This window comes from Callithrix jacchus, chromosome 2 (assembly GCF_049354715.1).
Source record: "Callithrix jacchus isolate 240 chromosome 2, calJac240_pri, whole genome shotgun sequence".
Classification (NCBI taxonomy): domain Eukaryota; kingdom Metazoa; phylum Chordata; class Mammalia; order Primates; family Cebidae; genus Callithrix; species Callithrix jacchus.
The window spans coordinates 61,842,462-61,856,635 of NC_133503.1; positions in this window are offsets into that span (position 1 = coordinate 61,842,462).

Genomic DNA, 14,174 nt, shown 5'->3' on the forward strand with positions numbered 1-14,174 from the left:
GCCAGAGTGTAGACAGGCTGCAGAGCTGGGCTGCAGTTAGTTGCTCTCTGTTCCGGAGCCAGCAGGAGGAATAAGGCCCTACTATCTTCCTTCTGTCTCTTCCGCTGCCCTCCCCGCTTCTTGTGGGTGGCAGCAGTTGTGAGCGAAAGAACTTTGGGAACAGCGAGCTAGTGATCCATGCATTCCAAAACAGAGTTTCCATTAGAATGCAGCCTCCTGACACAGGTGCTGAAGTCCTAGGGATGACAGAAGCTCACTGTCCATTGAATAAAGTCATAATTGCATGCATCCCAAGGATTCTCATTTTACAAACAAACAAAAGTGTCTGCTGAGGCCTGCCTGTCTCTACACAGATGCTTCTTGGGGAATTTGCTTGGTGTTTGAGGTGAAAAAAAAAAAAAAAAGGAATCCCACAGAAGCTCTCTGTGCACAGATCTTCTAATGAACAAGGCGTGGCCAGGAACCTGGTTGAATGGGAGGCCCGCTCCTTCGGATGCCAGGACACAGTGAAGTGTGCCAGCCAAGACATCAAATAATTGCTGTTAGGATCATTAACAATATTCTAATACTGTTAGGATCTAGGGTGGAACATTTCTAAGTAGTATAAAGCAGGCTGCCCTGCCATCTTGTGGCTAACACAGAGAAGAATTTCCTGTTCAAAATGGATACAAACCTGATCTTTATGGTTTGAGTGTGGATATTTCAAATGAAATTTCCGAAGAATCACAAGAGAGTGGCAGAGACCTTTCATTTGGCCCAATTCAACCACCCTCATGGTGCTCATTGGACACTCACCTGGAACTTGCAGTAAAAATTATGAGACACATTCCCTTCATCAGATTTGTTGATTCACATATTTCCAGTGCATATAGTGCAATAGGTTTTGAAAAATTCAAACAAAAATGTGACCCCACTGCAAATCACAATTTCCTTCACCTCAAAAACTCCCCTCATGCCTTTGGCCATAAACTCTCACCCACCCTGTGACAACACCTCTAACTACTGGCACATTTTGTTTCCTGTATGACCCCTCTAGAATTTTCTATAAGTTAAATCATACAATATTTTCTCTTCACTTCCTGACTTCCTTCACTCAGCATGACATCTGCAAGATTTATCCATGTTGTTTTATCATGACTTAGACATTTTTACTGCCAAGTAATATTTCCTTGTATAGATATATCACAATTAATCCTCATCAACTGAGGACATTTGAGTTGTTACAATTTGGGGCAAATATGAAAAAAATCATTCTGAACATTTGCATATGAGTGTGAAGACATAGAGTTTTTTTTTCATTTATGTTATTTATGTTGGTAAATACCTATGAGGAAATTCACAAGGTCATCTGAACATATACATGTGTGATAACTTTGAACAAAGCTGTCACATCTTTTTTCCAAGTGGTTATCTTATTTTATATTCTACCAGCAATGTGCAACTATTCCTGTTCCACCTTATCCATGCCAACACTTGGTACTATCAGTCCAAATCGTTTTAGCTGGTAAGTATGTGTGCTTTAATGTCTCACTGTTATTTTAATTTGGATTTCCCTGGTTAATAATGAGAAGCATCTTTTCAAATGTGCATTGGCTGTATGTATATACTATATGTATATATATATAAAATTTATATATATATATAATATATGTACCTGCAATATTACCTTTTATGAGATTTGTTCAAATCCTTTGCCCATTATTGAATTTGCTAAATTTTCTTGTTATTATTGATTTGTTGGACTTGTTTACATATTGTGAATATTAGTCCTTTGTGAGATACTTGTGTTGAGAGTCTTCTCCTCTAAGTCTATAGATTGTCATTTTCTTTTAAGGATTTAGGATTGTTATGTCATCTTGGGAACTGAATGCTTCATCATTAGGAAATGCTTGTTATTAACTCCAGCAACAATCCTTCTTTGAAAGTCTATTTTATCTTATATTAACATGGACACTTGCAGCTTTCTTTTTATAGGGTTTGCATGGCATGTCGTCTTCCCATGACTGTGTATTTGAAGGGAGTCACTGGTAGATGACATCTGGTTGAGTCTTGTCTCTATGTCTTTCATTTGGAATGTTTGGGTCATATATATTTATTGTAATTTCCTTTTCACTGTAGTCAGGTTTATACCTACCATCCTGCTATTGGTTTTATAATTGTCCCATACATTCTTTGTCGCTGTCTTGCTATTTTCTGTGCTTTTATAGGATTTGTATTTTTTACCTTTATGCTTTACATTTTTAGTGGTGTCTGTATGGAATATAATACACACCTTTCATAGTCACAGTCTACCTTCAGATAATATGATGCCACTTCACTCACAGTGTAAAAGCACCTTAATGCAATGTGCTTCCATTTCCCTCCTATTCTCTGGGCTCTTGTGCTTTTGAACTTCTGCAAATGTGATAAACTCCACAATATATTGCCATTATTTTTGCTTTAAACAGTTAGTTATCTCTTAAAGTGGAAAATACAAGAGAAAATAAGATGGTTTTTACATAACCAAACCATCACCATTTCCAGAGTTCTTTGTTCCTTTATACAGAAGCTATTTCCATCTAGTGTCACTTTCTTGACCCAAAGAACTTCCTTCCACATTTCATGTGGTGCAGCTGAGCGATAGTAAGTACTTTTGTTTGTTTGTCTGTAGTCTTCACTTGAAAATATTTTTACTTCATATAGAATACTAGATTGACAGGGTTGTTTTTTCCCCAGCATTATCAGCATTTTTAAGATGCTCATTGTCTCCAGCTTGCATATTTTCTGCAGATAAGTCTGTAATGTTTCATATGTTTGGTCCTCTGTCTATGTCTTTTTTCCACCAGCTCCTCATAAGATTTTCTCTTTCTCATTTATGTCAGACAATGTTTTTAGCTTCATAAATCTGTGAATTTATAGATTTACCTCATATTTTAACAAATCATTATCATTATTTCTTTGACTATCTTTTTTTCCCTCATTTCCTCCGATCCTTCAATTTTGTGAATGCTAGACTGCTCGCTACAATCGTCTCACACTAAGTTTCTATTAAGATTTTTCATTTTATTCTTTTTCTGTGTGTGCTTCTATTTCAATATTTTCTTTTTTTTAATTTATTTTTTTTCTATTGCATTTTAGGTTTTGGGGTACATGTGAAGAACGTGGAAGATAGTTGCACAGGTAAACATGTGGTAGTGTGATTTGCTGTATATCTGGAATTTCTCCCCATGCTATCTCTCCCCAACTCCCCATCCCCTGCTGTCTCTCCCTTATTCCCCCCAACAAACCCCAGTGTGTAGTACTCCCTTCCCTGTGCCCATGTGTTCTCATTGTTCAACACCCACCTATGAGTGAGAATATGCGGTATTTCATTTTCTGTTCTTGTGTCAGTTTACTGAGAATGATGATCTCCAGGTTCATCTATGTCCCTACAAAGGACACGAACTCATCCTTGTGGATGGCTGCATAATATTCCATGGTGTATATGTGCCACATTTTCCCTGTCCAGTCTATCATCAATGGGCATTTGGGTTGGTTACAGGTCTTTGCTATTGTAAACAGTGCTGCAGTGAACATTCCTGTGCATGTGTCTTTATAGCAGAACGATTTATAGTCCTTTGGATATATACCCAGTAATGGGATTGCTGGGTCATATGAAATTTCTATTTCTAGGTCCTTGAGGAATCGCCACACTGTCTTCCACAATGGTTGAACTAATTTACACTCACACCAGCAGTGTAAAAGTGTTCCTATTTCACCACATCCTCTCCAGCATGTATTGTCTCCAGATTTTTTAATGATCGCCATTCTAACTGGCATGAGGTGGTATTTCAATGTAGTTTTGATTTGCATTTCTCTGATGACCAGTGATGATGAGCATTTTTTCATGTTTGTTGGCCTCATGTATGTCTTCTTTTGTGAAGTGCCTGTTCATATCCTTTGCCCACTTTTGAATGGGCTTGTTTGTTCTCTTCTTGTAAATCTGTTTTAGTTCTTGGTAAATTCTGGATATCAGCCCTTTGTCAGATGGGTAAACTGCAAAAATTTTTCCCCCTTCTGTTGGTTGTCGATTCACTCTAATGACTGTTTCTTTTGCTTGCAGAAGATGTGGAGTTTGATTAGGTCTCATTTGTCTATTTTGGCTTATGTTGCCAATGCTTTTGGTGTTTTGGTCATGAAGTCCTTGCCTACTCCTATGTCCTGAATGGTTTTGCCTAGATTTTCTTCTAGGGTTTTTATGGTGTTAGGGCTATGTTTAAGTCTTCAATCCATATGGAGTTAATTTTAGTGTAAGGTGTCAGGAAGGGGTCGAGTTTCTGCTTTCTGCACATAGCTAGCCAGTTTCCCCAACACCATTTATTAAACAGGGACTCCTTTCCCCATTGGTTGTTTTTGTCAGGTTTGTCAAAGATTGGGTAGTTGTAGATATGATGTGTTGCCTCCAATGCCTCTGTTCTGTTCCCTTGGTCTATATCTCTGTTTTGGTACCAGTACCATGCTGTTTTGATTACTGTAGCCTTGTAGTATAGTTTGAAGTCCAGTAGTGTGATGCCTCCCATTGTGTTCTATTTGCTTAGAACTGACTTGGCTATGCGGGCTCTCTTTTGGTTCCATATGAAGTTCAAGGTGGTTTTTTCCAGTTCTGTGAAGAAGGTCATTGGTAGCTTGATGGGGATAGTGTTGAATATGTAAATTACTTTGGGCAGTATGGCCATTTTCATGATATTGATTCTTTTTAACCATGAACATGGAATGTTCCTCCATCTTTTTGTGTCCTCTTTTATTTTGTTGAGCAGTGGTTTGTAGTTCTCCTTGAAGAAGTCCTTTACATTCCTTGTTAATTGTATTCCCAGGTATTTTATTCTCTTTGTAGCAATTGTGAATGGCAGTTCATTCTTGATTTGGCTCTCTTTAAGTCTGTTATTGGTGTATAAAAATGCTTGTGATTTTTGCACATTGATTTTATATCCTGAGACTTTGCTAAGTTACTTATCAGTTTCAGGAGATTTTGGGCTGAGATGATGGGGTCTTCTAGATTTACTATCATGTCGTCTGCAAATAGAGACAATTTGACTTCCTCCTGTTCTGTTTGAATACCCTTTATTTCTTGTTCTTGCCTGATTGCTCTGGCTAGAACTTCCAGTACTATATTGAATAGGAGTGGTGAGAGAGGGCATCCTTGTCTGGTGCCAGATTTCAAAGGGAATGCTTCCAGTTATTGCCCATTCAGTATGATATTGGCTGTTGGTTTGTCGTAAATAGCTTTTATTATTTTGAGATACGTTCCATCAATAGAAGTTTATTTAGGGTTTTTAGCATAGAAGGCTGTTGAATTTTGTCAAATGCCTTCTCTGTGTCAATTGAGATAATCATGTGGTTTTTGTATTTGGTTCTGTTTATGTGGTGAATTACGTTTATAGACTTGCATATGTTGAACCAGCCTTGCATCCCCGGGATGAATCCTACTTGATCATGATGGATAAGCTTTTTGATGTGCTGTTGCAATCGGCTTGCCAGTATTTTATTGAAGATTTTTGCATCTATGTTCATCATGGATATTGGCCTCGATTTTTTTTTTCTTGTTAAGAGTCTGCTGGTTTTTGGTATCAGGATGATGTTGGTCTCATAAAATTATTTGGGAAGGATTTCCTCTTTTTGTATTATTTGGAATAGTTTCAGAAGGAATGGTACCAGCTCCTCTTTGTGTGTCTGGTAGAATTTGGCTGTGAACCCATCTGGACCTGGGCTTTTTGTATGGTAGGCTCTTATTGCTGCCTCAACTTCAGATCTTGTTATTGGTCTATTTAGGGTTTTGACTTCTTTCTGGTTTCAGCTTGGGAGAAGGCCAATGTCCAGGAATTTATCCATCTCTTCCAGGTTTACTAGTTTATGTGCATATAGTTGTTTGTAATAATCTCTGATGATGGTTTGAATTTCTGTGGAATCTGTGGTGATTTCCCCTTTATCATTTTTTTATTGCATCTATTTGGTTATTCTCTCTTCTCTTTTTTTTATTAATCTGGCTAGTGATCAGTCTATTTTGTTGATCTTTTCAAAAAACCAGCTTCTGGATTTATTGATTTTTTGAAAAGTTTTTTTGTGTCTCTATCTCCTTCAGTTCTGCTCTGATCTTAGTTATTTCTTGTCTTCTGCTAGGTTTTGAGTTTTTTGATCTTGCTCCTCTAGCTCTTTCAATTTTAATGATAGGGTGTCTGTTTTGGATCTTTCCTTGTGTCTCATGTGGGCAGTTATTGCTATATAGTTTCCTCTAGAGACTGCTTTAAATGTGTCACTGAGATTCTGGTATGTTGTGTCTTCATTCCCATTGGTTTTGAAGAACTTCTTTATTACTGCCTTCATTTTATTGTTTATCCAGTCAACATTCAAGAGCCAGTTGTTCAGTTTCCATGAAGCTGTGTGGTTCTGAGTTAGTTTCTGAATTCTGAGTTCTAACTTGATTGCACTATGGTCTGAGAGACTTGTTTGTTATGATTTCCATTGTTTTCCATTTGCTGAGGATTGCTTTACTTCCAATTATGTGGTCAATTTTAGAGTAGGTGTGATGTGGTGCTGAGAAGAATGTATATTCTGTGGATTTGGGGTGGGGAGTTCTGTAAATGTCTATCAGGTTTGCTTGTTCCAGGTCTGAGTTCAAGTCCTGGATATCCTTGTTAATTTTCTGTCTGGTTGATCTGTTGAATATTGACAGTGGAGTCTTAAAGTCTCCCACTATTATTGTGTGGGTGTCTAAGTCTCCTTTTAAGTCACTAAGAACTTGCCTTATGTATCTGGATGCTCCTGTATTGGGTGCATATATATTTAGGATCATTAGCTCTTCTTGTTGCATTGATCCTTTTACTATTATGTAATGTCCTTCTTTGTCTCTTTTGATCTTTGTTGCTTTAAAGTCGATTTTATCAGAGACGAGAATTGCAACTCCTGCTTTTTTTTTTGCTCTCCATTTACTTGGTAAATCTTCCTCCATCTCTTTATTTTTAACCTTTGTGTATCCTTGCATGTGAGATGGGTATCTTGGATACAGCACATGAATGAGTTCTGGCTTTTTATCCAATTTGCCAGTCTGTGCCTTTTGATTGGGGCATTTAGCGCATTTACATTTAGGGTTAGTATTGTTATGTGTGAATTTGATCCTGCCATTTTGATGCTAGCTGGCTCTTTTGCCCATTAGGTGATGCTGGTTCTTCATTTTGTTGATGCTCTTTAGCATTTGGTATGTTTTTTAAGTGGCTGGTACAGGTCGTTTCTTTCTATGTGTAGTGCCTCTTTCAGGAGCTCCTGTAAAGCAGGCCTGGTGGTGACAAAAATCTCTGAGTACTTGCTTGTTTGCAAAGGATTTTATTTTTCCTTCACTTATGAAGCTTAGTTTGGCTGGATATGAAATTCTGGGTTGAAAGTTTTTTTCTTTAATGATGTTGAATATTGACCTTACTATCTTTCGGCTTGTAGGTTTTCTGCCAAGGGTTCTGCTGTGAATCTGATGGGCTTCCCTTTGTGGCTAACCCGACCTTTCTCTCTGGCTGAACTTATCATTTTCTCCTTCCTTTCAACCCTGGTGAATCTGATGATTATGTGTGTTGGGGTTGCTCTTCTTGAGGAATATCTTTGTGGTGTTCTCTGTATTTCCTGGCCTTGAATATTGGCATGCCTTACTAGGTTGGGGAAGTTTTCCTGGATAATATCCTGAAGAGTATTTTCCAGCTTGGATTCATTCTCTTCATTACATTCAGGTACACTTATCAAACGTAGATTAGGTCTTTTCATAGTCCCATATTTCTCGGAGACTCTGCTCATTCCTTTTTGCGCTTTTTTCTCTAATCTTGTGTTCTTGTTTTATTTCATTGAGTTGATCTTTGATCTCTGATATCCTTTCTTCTGCTTAGTCAATTCAGCTGTTGAAACTTGGGCACACTTTGTCAAGTTCTCATCTTGTGTTTTTCAGCTCTATCAATTCACTTATATTTCTCTCTAAGTTTTCCATTCTTGTTAGCATTTCATCAAATCTTTTTTCACCATTCTTAGTTTCTTTGCATTGGGTTAGAACTTGTTCTTTTAACTCACAGATGTTTCTCATTACCCACCTTCTGAAGTCTGATTCATCACACTCATTCTTCATCCTGCCTTGTTCCCTTGCTGGTGAGGAGTTGTGATCCCTAGTAGTAAGAGAGGTGTTCTGGTTTCGGGTGTTTTCCTCCTTTTTGCGCTGGTTTCTTTTCATCTTTGTGGATTTATCCACCTGTCATCTTTGTAGTTGCTGATTTTCAGATTGGTTCTCTGAGTGGATGTCCAGATTGTGGATGAGGAAGTTATTTCTGTTTCTTAGTTTTCCTTCTAACAGTCTGGCCCCTCTTATGTAGGGCTGCTGAGGTTTACTCCAGGCTCTGCTTGCCTGGGGATCACCTGCAGCAGCTGCAGAACAGTAAGTGTTGCAACCAGTTTCTTCTTCTGCTATCTTTGTCCCAGAATGATGCCCACCAAATATCAGTCTGATCAGTCCTTTGTGAGTTGACTCTTTGGATATACGGGGGTCAGAGAGCTGCTTGAGGAGACAGTCTGTCCTTTATAGGAGCTCAAGTGCTGATCTGTGAGCTCTGTTGTTCATACAGAGCTGCTGGACAGGTACGTTTAAGTCTGCTGGACCAGAACTCATAAACCCTTTTTTTCCCCCAGGTGATCTGTCCTGGGGAGTTAGGGTTTTATTTATGAGTTTCCCTTGTGATGCTGCCTTTTTTTTCACGGCTGCCCTGCCCAGCAAGGAGGCAGCCTAGTCACTGTCTGACTGCAGAGGCTTTGCTGAGCTGCTGTGGGCTCCGCCCTGCTGCTGTGTGAACTTCCATGTAGTCGTGTTTATATGGGTGTGGTTAGAACTGCCTCGACAATGGTGGCCCACCTCTTTAATGGCAGACTCTCTCTGTTATGACAGGCTGCCTCAGCAACAGTGGGCTGCCTCAGCAATGGTGGACTACTTCTGTAGGGGTGGAGTGCCTCAGTAATGGCAGATGCCCCTCCCCCACAGAGCTGGATCATCCTGGGTTTAGCTGTTCTTGCCATGAAACTCTCAAACCAGAGTGTTCCCAATTGCTGTTGGTTTTTTTTGTTTTGTTTTGTTTTTTGTGTGGGGTGGGACCCACTGAGCCTGAACACCTGGCTCCCTGCCTCAGAGACTTTTTTTAAAGTTGAATGATTGAGTTTCTCCCAGGTGTTCCAGTCACCTGCTAAAAAGGAGCCGGGATCTGTGTAATTTCCCCTGTGGCAACCCACTGCACTGGCTGAAACAAGGGCACTGAGATTCATGGTGCTTTTTTGCCTGGGAATCTCCTGGCCTGGCTTCCTGTTTCAGTTTACTGTTTAATCAGATGAATGGGTGACTCTGCCTTCCCAGATCTCCAATTGCCAGCTTAAAAGGGCAACCAGATAAGTGTATTTTGTACAGAGAACCACCACGCCGGGGCACTGGCCAAACAGCCCCACTGGCCAAAACAGCCATGCTAGCAATCCGTGGGGCCCCTCCACCTGGGAATCTCCTGGTCTGTGAGCAATAAAGATCCATCTGGAAATGCAACATCCACTCACCCTCTGCAGTTTCACTGGGAGCTGCAATCCTGAGCTGTTCCTAAACAGTTACTTTGGATCTTCCTTCTGGTCTTCCATTTCAATGTTTTCTATTGCTTGCCATCAAGTTTACTAGTGTTTCATTTTGTTTACTATGCTGTCATTTAATCCACTTTAGAAATAACACTGGGTTCCTTCTTATACTTTTTACTTTAGAAATAACATTGGGTTCCTTTTTATGCTTTTTATTTCTCTCCTCAATGTTTTGCTTTAATTTTATGAACACATTTGTAATATTTATAATACCTATTTTAAGGTCGTTGTCATTTCTGGACCCGTGTTAACTGGTTTTATTCTTTTAGTTCACTGTTTGCTGTTTCTTTACACGCTGATGACTTTCTATAGGATGCTGGACATTGTGAATGTTAAAATTATTATGCGTTTGGATTGCGTTTCCTCCCTTTTGAATGTGTTTTGTTTTCTCATATGTTTGTTGTTATATTTTGTTCTCTTTTGTTTTATTTTAACAGACAATTGTAAATCCAGTTGATCCTCTGAAATTATATGATTCAGGAAAGTCAGTTCTAAAGTAATGCTCACTTTTGGGCAATTTAGCCCTACTTCTAGGGTGTCACTGCTGTATAAATAGTTGTCAAAGGATTCAAAAGTGATTTACTTCAGCTAAGTGAGGTTTAGCTGTCTCACGGCCCCATCCCTGTATGGGATATGAGAACCACTCCTCTTTCACCTCTTCAGCTTCTGCTCTTCATGTGGCTCCACAGAATCCCACACTACCCATCTGGGCAGATTGGCATTCAGCACCGGCTCAAAGAGTCCCTGAGGTACGTTCCTGGAGCTGGTTCTCTGCATAGCTCTCAACAAATCTGTACTGTATCCTGCAAATTTTCACAACTTTTGTCTCCCCACCAGTCACTGTGTCTTCAGCTCAGTAAATTTACTGACCTGTGACCACCCTTTCTGCTCTAAGGAGTATCTTGCTGGTTTCTTTCTCTCAGGGGACATGATACCACAATGTTGTTGAATATCTGAAAGTAGTTATTTCATAATTCTGTCCAATTTTTTTATAGCACAGGGGTAAATCTAACTCCAGATTATCCACCAATTGATAAAAATAGAATTTCCCCAGAAGTTAACTTTTAATATTTAGTGAGAATCATGGTGTATTGGCTCCCTGTGGCACTGCCAAAAATTTTCACAACCTTGGTTTAAAACAACAGAAAATTACAACCTCCTGGTTCTGGAAGCCAGAGTCTGACATGAAGGAGCTGGCAAGTCTGTATTCCCAGCAGAGGCTTCAAGAGGTTTCAAGGAGCTGGCAAGTCTGTATTCCCAGCAGAGGCTTCTGTTATTTGCCCCTTTGAGCTTTTGGGTCATATTGGCCTTCCTTGACTTGTACCTACATCACATGAGGAAAGTTCTGAAAATACAAACTTTCCAGTTAGATTTCAGTCTAATGTCCTAATTTAAAAATATATGAATAGAAGCCTAAAAATATGAAGAAGGCATTCTCATTTGAAAAGCAGATGAAATGCACAGATTCCCAGACCATATCTTCAGAAACTGATTCAGTAACTTTGGTCTAAGAAGAGGGAATCTGAATTTTCCAAAATCCAGAAAAGATAGTGATGCAAGTAGCCAGCAAATCATTTGCAGAAACAGCATTCAAAGAACTCTCACTTTGTCAGCAAAGAAGGTAAACAACCAAGTCCACAAATCAAAGGAACATAATACAACCAACTAAAGAGCTTGTTAAACTTGCAAGCTTACTACCAATTCTTCTAGATTTTGTGACATTTTTTCAACTCCAAGAGCAGGAAGTGATACAACATTCTCTATAAGACTTAATTCTAGCCTCCCTGGTGACATTATCACTAGCATCTTTGCTTGACTCCCTGCTAAGATGGACCCTGTCTTCTGTAAAGCAAGTTGATCAATGAGAATTCATTGGCTTGTGTTTGAGGGTCTTTTGTACCTATAAACTCACCAAGAAATGAGGAAACTCTAGATACAAGCTCGTGAGCACTTTCTTAGTGAAAAATGCCATATTTAGGCTGATGAAGTTCTCTGGAATATCAACACACTCCTAGGTTCCTTACTGATGACAACTGTAAAGTTGTCCCCCAACACTTATTCAGGTCAGGGTCTTGACAGAGCATATGGTCAGATATTCTAATGACTTTAAAGAGAGGAAAATTATTAATGGAGTTAGCCTTTGGGAGGTCTTTAAGGAAAGAGAGCTGTGAAAACCAACTCTGGAGAGACATACGAAACTTAAGGACTTACTAGACTAATGGTCCTAGAGACAGAGGCAGGGAAAAGCACCTAGGGAGCCACATAAGAATAACTACAGGGAGCAAGCGCAACCAGGCAGGTGGGAAACATGCATAAGGGTATTTAATAGGGGGCAGGGTGAAGCACACAAGCAAAAGGCTTGAAGGGATTTTACTGGTGTGTTTGAGAGTCACTAGGTCACAGCCAGAGGAAGACCAGAAGGGAAGGCTATTACAGTGACCAGCTTTGTCCCATTGGTGCACATGGTTTCCTGGGCCTGGTGCTTACAGCTTGCATGTGGTGATGTTGAGGCATTAGGAAAATAGAAGATTTTAAAATCTGAAGTACACGAGAAGACAAATAAAACACATAATATTCTTAATTTAATTACTTGTCCTGAAATTTTTTTCTTTTTTTAGTATTTCATAGATAAATAGAAAGCAAGAGTTGTGGGGGGAGAAAAACTAGTCTGCAATTATGTTTAAAATGGTTAAAATATAATATCTATGTGAAAGTTTAAATGACTGACATTTTGAGCCAAGGAGCAGCTGAAAAATGATTTTTGCCGTTTGTTCTCAGATTCAAAACCATCAGTCAATTCAATCATTATAAATAAACTTTAAAAAGCCAAAGTTGTTGTATTAGTCTATTCTCACAATGCTATGAAGACATATCCCAGACTAGGGAATTTATAAAGAAAAGATGTTTAATTGACTCACAGTTCTGCATGGCTGGGGAAGCCTCAGGAAACTTACAATTATAGCAGATGGTGCCTCTTCACAAGGTGGCAAGAGAGAGAATGAGTACACCCAGAGGAAATTCCAGATGCTTATACAACCATCAAATCCTGTGAGAACTCACTATCTCCAGAACAGCAGGGGGGAAACTACCCAACATGATTCAATTACCTCCACCTGGTCCCACCTGTGACATGGGGGGATTATGGGGATTACAAATAAAGATGAAATGTGGGTGGGGATACAAAGCCTAATCATATCACTGGTTAAAGGAAAAAAACCTTAGTGAATACTAAAGTTTTTATTTGAACAGGCAATATAACACACACACACACACACACACACACACAAAACCAATATTAAAAGGTGAATTGCACAGTGACATAAGAAATCTTTCTTTTATCCATTGAAGAAAATAAAAAAATTTACAAAAAATTTGGTTTGAACTCTTGTCATTTACATTTGAATCTAAAGAATGTAATGTGGACTAAGCAATATTCATCACAGCATATAGCATATAGACACGTCTTAAATATTTGAACAACTCTATTAGGATAGACAAACTTTTCTGAAACAGAAAGACTTCCAGCTTTGAATAAAACTGTATTATTGTTATTATTATTATTATTACAGAATAAATGATGTTTAGAATCCACAAATATTAAAATAAGTTGCTGAGTGAAATTTAATATTTCTGATGAATTCTCTAAACTCCTAACCTGAAAAAATTAATAGCAATAAATATACCAATTCACTTATATATCTACATAATGCATTTCATTTACCCATGAGACTTAAGCCAATTTTAAAAAATATATTGATTTGTCAAAAGTAAACAATAACACATGAAAGCTTTCATCAAAAATGTCATGTAGTTTACAGACATCTCAATATCATTTATAGGATATTCAATTTCTCTTAAATCCTCTGTTCTGTTCAACCCCATGCAGTTACTTTCATTATTCATTATCTCCATTTGTGTCACTCCAGTAGGCCACCACAAATATATCACAGGCAATACTGATTAGAAATATTCAGCTGAGATGAATATTTCACCCTTTCACTATAAAGATTTATTTTTGTCAGGTCAAGTGTCTCCATAGAAAGTCTTGACTGAAAAGTGATAAATGGAATGCAAAATAGAAAACACTTTTAGCTATTTTTAAATGACTGGATGTGAGAATAATAACATCAAGTTGGAAGCAGCGGGTAGGCAGCATGGGTGGTGTGCATGGGAATGGCACAGAAGAGTAAGCCCATAAGAGCTGCTGCAGAAGCAGCTACAAACTACAGTCTCAGCAGTGATGATTTGCAGGAGCAGATAAGCCCAACCTGTGGATCTCGTGGGACACCAGTGCCTGAGCTTTTCACTGATGGTGTGTCCCCCTCAATTCCTGAGGGCCATTACAAAATTCTGACAAGAGGGTCTGGAGGCTTCATATGAATCAAAAATACAACCAATTCTCAAAAAATCAGAAATCTATAGTAAACAGAATTCCAAATCAATGCTAGATAATGTTTAGACTTTTACATGATATAAATGGCTTGTCAAGATTTTTTAACACCTCAAGATTGTCTTTGTATAAATTGCTTACT